Source organism: Malus domestica, chromosome 10, assembly GCF_042453785.1.
Source record: "Malus domestica chromosome 10, GDT2T_hap1".
NCBI lineage: Eukaryota > Viridiplantae > Streptophyta > Magnoliopsida > Rosales > Rosaceae > Malus > Malus domestica.
This window is the reverse complement of record NC_091670.1, coordinates 11018796-11026798: the sequence shown is the minus strand read 5'-3', so window position 1 is coordinate 11026798 and position 8003 is coordinate 11018796.

Sequence of the window (8003 nt, the reverse complement as noted above, 5' to 3'; positions counted from 1 at the left end):
AGAACAAGGGTATGGATGGTCCTAATCTAGGCTAGGTGAGGATAGTGTGGGTTAACAAAGAACGTAGGCTAAACAAGGCTCAACGGGGTTAAACTTAAACATATAATGAATGGGATAGGCTTTTTGGCTCTTGGATCACTAAACAATTTCATCTTGAATATGTGTTATGCAAATCAATAACATGCTTTGAATGAAATAGGCATGAGTTCTAGCATTTGGAACTAAATGATGAAACGCCTTCTAAGTAGCAACCAAGCAAAGAATAATGAGATCATGCAACGACTTTAGAAAACAATGATGCACAGTTTATTAACTCTCCAAATAAACGTTTAGGCTCAAGTCTCACAAGGTTGTAGCGAACATTTGAGTTCCTTCTTTCAAGCATGTTACAAAACTGATTTTTCCTTTATGATTGCATGTGAATTCATAAATTATAACCACAACCAAGCATACACCAAAGAGTAAATCAAATTTTCATCCATGTTTATAACTCTCTTTAACGGTCATGTAATTAAAAACCAAATCCTCATCATTGTGTTGGAAGGTACCCTAAGACACAAATAAACACACAAAAACAACTCTTTTTGGGTTTTTTTTTTTCAAAACAATTTTTCAAATTTTTATGAGATTTTCGGATTTTTATGTCAAAACACAGTAAAACACTCCAAAATAGCTTAAAAATAGTAAGGAACAACACTAGAAGTAATGGGTAATAAACTCCTACGAATTTTATGCAAAACAACTTGGTTACCCCCCCATACTTAAATCAAACATTGTCCTCAATGTTTTAAGCATAAACTCACACAAAAACAAGCAAACAAACAATTAAGGAATAAACATGACAAATATGGCAAAGTAAAAACCAGACAGAGTAGAGTTTAAGAACGCAAATCTGGTTTTGGAGATAGATGATCTTGTTGACTTTCCACAGCTTTGATCTTGAACTGGTTCGGAATTTTGAGCGAGAAATATGAGAGTTCCTTGGTTTCAAATCAGACTCCTTCTGCTGGGATGATTTGATTGTGCAGTCTGCATTCTTCTCTGCTTGTTTCTTTTGCACGGCGGGCAAGCACGAGGTAAAGGTGTTGGTCTGTTTCTTTCTTCAATCTTTCCAAGTGCCCACCTCTTGCTTTCTTTCTCCTTGTCCCTAGTTGAGGATGAATCAGGACGTTGTCTCCACATGCTTCCAGGCAGATGTGGTAGACGAAGCGGAAGCATAAGATGATGAAGATGAGTACTCAAGAGCAAGGCTAGGTAAGCAATCAGGAAGGGGTTCCAGGTAGTTGGTTCCAGATCGGACGACTGATACCAAGTGCTGGCTGATTGCTCTCTTTCTCCTTGTCCCAAAACAACGACAACGAGAAGGACAGGGAGAAAGCATGATATGAGATACTCTTGCTTTCAACCTTTATGATATGAAATACTTTTGCTTTGGATGAGTTGTTTGTAGAGGTACCCCAAGGAATAAGGAACACTAAGTGACTTGATAGGGTTTGTTGGAAAGGCATTCTCGGAGATGACAGAAGGTTATGTATGTTTACCTTGCCATGGAGGGTGAAGGTCGACATTTATAGGAAATAATAACCGGTACTGTTCTTTCACTCTTGTCGGCAACCGTTGGATGATTGAACAGTAAACTTCACGTGCTTTCTACTTCACCAGAAATCGTCGACAGATTGCCCGTGATTTCTGTAAAGCTGAGTGTGCATGTGGCATGCGCTGACACGTCTGGAAAAGTAAGTGCCTCTTCGATATCTGGAATCGGCGTTTCGACAAACTGCCCGTGATTTCCGCAAAGCTGACTTTGTATGTGATAGATGTTGACACGTCTGGAAAAGAAAAATGGTTGGAATCGGCGCTTCGACAAACTACCCGTGATTTTCGCAAAGGTTACTCTGCATGTGACAGATGCTGACACGTCTGGAAAAGCAGATGCCTCTCGATATCTGGAATTGCCTCTTCGATCTCTGAAATCCCTTCGAGTGTAGAGGTTGCATGTGACAAGTGCGGACAAATCTGGAAAAGAAGATTGGCCGTGGTTTCTGAGCAAGCCCAGCTTTTGAGAAAGCTAGCGCTTCTTTGATTTTTTTAGTTGGCCTCTTCGATTTCTGAACTCGCCTCTTCAATCTTTGAAATCCCATCACATGCTGATTTTTATAGAGGTACGCAGGACGTTCAAAGCACACTTGAATTTCTGCCTATAAAAAACTCCCTTCTTGCACTTCTACGATCTTGACTTGTCCGACCTCTTCTTTCTTTAACACCTCTGAAAATGTATGGCCCTTCCGACCGTCGTTTTGACTTGAACCTTAGTGAAGAGGCAGTCTCGCCTTCTCCAGACAACATATGGTGCCCATCCTTCATATCCCCTACTGGTCTTCTTACCGTTGGGGATTCGATGATGAAGAATGACATGACCGCTGCGGTGGTGGCCCAGAACCTTGTCACTCCTAAAGATAACAGACTACTTTCCAGACGGTCTGATGAGTTGGCTGTTAAGGAGTCGCTGGCTCTTAGTGTGCAGTGTGCGGGTTCTGTGTCCAACATGGCCCAACGCCTATTTGCTCGAACCCGTCAAGTTGAATCGTTGGCGGCTGAAGTGATGAGTCTCAAACAGGAGATTAGAGGACTCAAGCATGAGAATAAACAGTTGCACAAGCTCACACACAACTATGCCACAAACATGAAGAGGAAAATTGACCAGATGCAGGAATCTGATGGTCAGATTTTACTTGATCATCGGAGGTTTGTGGGTTTGTTCCAACAGCATTTTCCTTCATCTTCTAGGGCTGTACCGCGTAGTGAAGCTCCAAATGATCAACCTTCGATACCTCCTCCTTCTGTGGCCCCATCGACTGCTGAGGCTCCGCTGACTACTGAGACTTCTCCTAAGCAGCCTTTGTGAAGGCTTCCTCTTGTATTTATCTGCTTAATGTTCCTTTCTTTTTTTATGAATGTAAAATTACCTTGCATAACTGTTAGTGTTTCAAAATAAACCCACACAAAAAACAATTAAACAAGCAACAAATAAAAATGATAATCAAGGCAAAAAAACTGCAGAAAAGGGAAGGTTTTTAGAAACGCAAAACTGATTGTGGAGCAATTCAATAATCTTCCTTATTTGAATACATGGGTTGCCTCTCAAGAAGCGTTTGCTTTAATGTCTTGCAGCAGGACGATACTCCTTTGAGGCTTCATTAGACCCCACAACATGCAGGGATGCTTCCTCTCTCACCTGCCCTACGAACCACTTCATGCTTTAGATCTTTGAATGGAAGGGGATAATGATCCTTCTTGATTTTTGTGATTTGCTTCCCTAAATCAACATGAACTCTCCCACCACTTTGAATACACCTAGGTACCTGCACCAAACAAGGTAACAACCTATTATTTGAAATGGGAATTGAAAGTGGAGAAGATGGCTTACCCATGTACGGCAAAGAAGTGGCAGCACAATGAACAGATGCACAAGGGGTGCTTTCGGTCAGATTTGGTGATTTCAAGGTTGGGGCCGTGCACCCCTTGTTGTTCACTCCAATTCCTTTCTCGATGGTGGTTCGAGGTACATTCTTCTTGATTAGTGTTGAACATTCCTGCCCTATATTTTCAATTACATTAATGGCACAATAAGAACGAACAACATTAGGAGTCTCAATAAATTCAGAAACTTTAAAACAAATCATGTCACCACCAAATGCCATAATGACTTCTCATTTGGCCACATCAATCTTGGTTTGAGCTGTTTTCATGAAAGGTCGTCCAAGTAAGAGTGGTGATGGTGGAGAGTGGCCTGAATCCTCCATATCGAGCACATAGAAATCTGCAGGGAAAATCAAGTGGTCTACCTGCACCAAAACATCTTCCAAAACTCCCTTTGGATAGGCATTAGATTGATCGGCCAATTGAATAATCACACCATCATTTTTCAACTCGCCCAAGTTCATAGATGCATAAATGGAATAAGGCATGACATTTATAGATGCACATAAGTCTAACATGGCAGAATCAAAACGAGTATTACGAATTACACAAGGAATAGTGAAACTACCGGGTTCCTTACATTTAGGTGGCAGCTTTCTTTGCAACATGGCAGAGACATTCTCGCTTACATGTACCACTTCTTTCTCCTGAAAACGTTTCTTTGTTGTACAAAGCTTCTTAAAAAACTTGGCATACTTCGGGATTTGCTTTATAGCATCAAGGAGAGGGATATTGACATGCACCTTTGTAAACGTCTCCAGAACATCTTTTTCCTCTTTTTCGTTCTTAATTTGCATACTCTGCGCCATAAAAGTTAGTAATTGAAAAATCTGATCATTATCAATAGACGAACCTGATTTGTTTTGGGCAGGTTGTGCTTGGGGTTGAGTTGGTGCAAACGGCCTTTGATAGAAACCCGGGGGTTGTTGCCTAAATGTACTTTGTTGTTGGCCTTGTTGCGGTTCTCGCCATTTGAAATTTGGATGATCACGCCAACCGGGATTGTAAGTATTAGAAAAAGGGTCATTCCTCGGTTGGTATTGGTTGCCAAATCCCACGACATTGAGGGTCTCCCAACCTCCATTCTCTATCAATTGTGGGCACTTGTCCTTAAGGTGTCCTTGCATGGAGCATACGCCACAAGCTGCCACGTTTTGCACTTTTGGACCTTCCACCACCTGAGAAAGCAAAGTAGTAAGGTTAGCCATTTGATTTTGAAGTTCGGTTATGGCACTTACCTCATTCACTTGGTGTTGCCGTGGGTTGCTCCTTTGTCTAACACCTTTGTATTGTTGGGCATTCAACGCTCGATTGGAGATTAATGTCTTGGCTGCCGTGGGGGTCTTGTCCACCAAGGCTCCTCCCGCCGAGGCATCTAGCATTTGACGTTTGATTGGTAGTAGCCCCTCGTAGAAGTATTGTAGAAGAAGTTCCTCCTTCATCTGATGTTGTGGACATGAAGCAACAAGAGATTTAAAACATTCATAGTAAGTAGGAAAAGATTCATCTTCATCTTGTTGAATTCCACTTATCCTTTTTCGTAGGAGAATGACTCGAGAAGTTGGGAAAAACTTCTCCAAGAAAACCCGTTTCATGCTCTCCTAAGATGTGACCCTTCTAGGAGCTAATTCATACAACCAATCTTTCGCCTTTTCCATGAGAGAAAAGGGAAAAGCCTTTATCTTCAATATGCTCCCGTCAACATTGATTGGAGTCATGCTTGAACACACCACCTCGAACTCTTTCAAGTGCTTGTTAGGATCCTTCATGGACAACCCATGGTACTTCGGAATGTGGTGTAGCAAACTTGACTTCAACTCGAATTCCTCGGTCTTTCCTAGGGAAGCCGCGGGATATTGAATACATAGAGGTGCGGCATTGTCTAATCCCGAAGCCGAAAGCTCTTTGACTGTACGATTGTCTTGTGCCATGGCTTCCTCTACTTCACCGACTTCGGCTTCTGAATTTGAATTTGATTCACTAGGTTTTGGATTCTTCCTTTTTCGTCTCAATTCTCACTCAAAATCGTCGTCAAAGTCCAAGATGTGTTCACGAATCGGATGAGAACTCCAAGTCATAAACTAGTACCTAAAAACAAGAAAACAAAACAAGGTCAGAATCTGGAATTCATTAAAACAAACTGAAATAAAACAATCCAAGGGATTAGCAATGTTGCTAATCCCCGGCAACGGCGCCAAAAATTTGATGCGAAATATATAAGCACACAAATTAAACCCTCTTTTTATCAATTGTAGTAAAGAATGTAAGTAGGGATCGTTCTAGGCCGGGGATTAGGAGGGATTGCTAAAACACGTGAAATTGACTCAAAAACGTAAAACAAAGTTTAAAACACTAAACTAGACTCAAAGAATGTAAAACTAAAGTTTGAAACACTTAAACAAACCAAAAGGCTCAAAACAACAAACAAACACTCAAAACTGCCTTAAAAACACTTTCTGGGCAGTTTTGAACACAAACACAAATTTGGACGAAATTGGGTTACAACTTGAATCAAAACACTTAAAAACACAAACTAAATGAATTTCTAACTAATCTAACACTTTAAAATAAAGGGGGATTTGGTTTTGAAGAAATTGAAAACAAGACAAAACTTTGTAATTAAAACAGATTGTAGAACAAATTTGAATGAAACTTATGGATGGAAGGCTAGCTAGGAGGTTCTTCTCCACACATGTCACACTTGCATACAAAACGATCTCCAATTGCTTTTCGATAAACTATGAATACTCAACGCTCCAGATTAACCGTGAATTGCACTAATTAACCCTCAGTTTTTCCACAAGTTGTTGAGTTGGATGATTGCATACGACAACCCAAAACATTCCCTACAAGTTCCCTACATGAATTGCATAATAGAGATACAAGCAAGAATCATTAAGTTCTATGAAAAACATAAGCATTGACGAGGCACTCGTTACTATGAATTGCATGAAATTTATGCCAAGAATTTACTTAACGCGATTGTGACTAGCAACCTTCACTACTTGCGAATATAAGTTCATAACGATTAAGTGAAACTCCCTTATATTCTAGCATCAAATTCATGCATGAAAATTAAGCGTGCACTCTCAACCAACATACACAAATCAGTTTTTATACGAACGGATAAGTAAATTGAATTCACAACTAAAAGTAATCAAATCATATTGCAAGCATAAACATGGTTTCGAATTCCCCCTAGCCAAAGGGGGGTTTAGTTCCTCATACTTACAAAACAAAGAGTATTGAATTTAAACATTGAAAACTAGGGAAAGAAAACACCTAAAACGTTCCAGCAATCCTAACTTGAATGGCATGCACGTCCAAGGCTTCTCCTCCTTCCTCTTTGCTGCGGCACAAGGTTTTGGGGACAGGTTTGAATGGTATTTGTATGGAGGAATGGATGGGAGATGGCATGGTGGTGTTTAGGATGGATGGGGGGTGTGGCAAAAGAGAGAAAGATGGCTGAAAATGTGTTTGTGATGTAGTGTATGAATGTGTAGATGGGTTTAGCTAATAGAATGGATGGAGAATGGGTGGTATGGCTGATTGTGTTTTTGATGTAGTGTAATCTCTAGTGTTCTTCCCTTCACTCCCTATTTATAGAAGCTCCAAAGCAAAGAATCACTCAAGTGGCTTCAATAAACAATACAAACAAAGACCAAAATGATGCAAAAATAGCTAGTTCACATGCTCTTTTATCATTGTGTCTTGCCTTTAACAAAAGGCAATCATTCCTCTTTTACTAATTCAACTCCTTTGTAGCTGTCCATGTGCCTTCATTCTTCAATTTCTGATGCATTTGCCTTGTATTCCATCCCTTTTCCACATGTACTAGCTGTTAGACAACTTTCACACACATGTTTTGCATCATTTCATCTTGCAAACATCAACTTTCGGCCACTTTACACCTCTACACACATGCTATGCATCATTTCAGCTTGCAATCATGTTTGTAGTTGCTGAAAATGCGAATACATCTTGTAAAGCAATCCAACAAATGGCATCTTTCACTTCTTTTCCTTTCAAATTGTTCCTTAAGTGTATGTATCTGCACACTTCCACACTTCCACACTTCAACTTCATTATTCAGATTTTTGCATGTGTTGAAACCCTTTTTAAAACACCAAAACGTCCATCCCACTTGCTCCATATGCATGCAATCCATTTTGGCCCAAAATTGCTCCAAATTGCACCAAAATGCGCTTTCTTTCCAACTTAGTTATTAGGACCTACAAACACACGAAAATAGCTTAAAACACTCTTATAAGCAATAACTAACTAAGTAAATGCAAGAAAACATGTTAACTAAGTCGCATAAATATGCTCCTATCAGACGGCGGTGATGGTGCAACTCCGCGACGATAGGGCTCATCCCGCCGTTCAATTGAGCCTTTTGGATCACCGTCTTGGGGCTACATCCTCGTCTCCACTCGTCGATCGAAATCCTTGTACGTATAGGGTTCCGTTCATCATAATTTCTGAATTTCCTATCATTGTATCCTCTCTCCAATGATTGATCA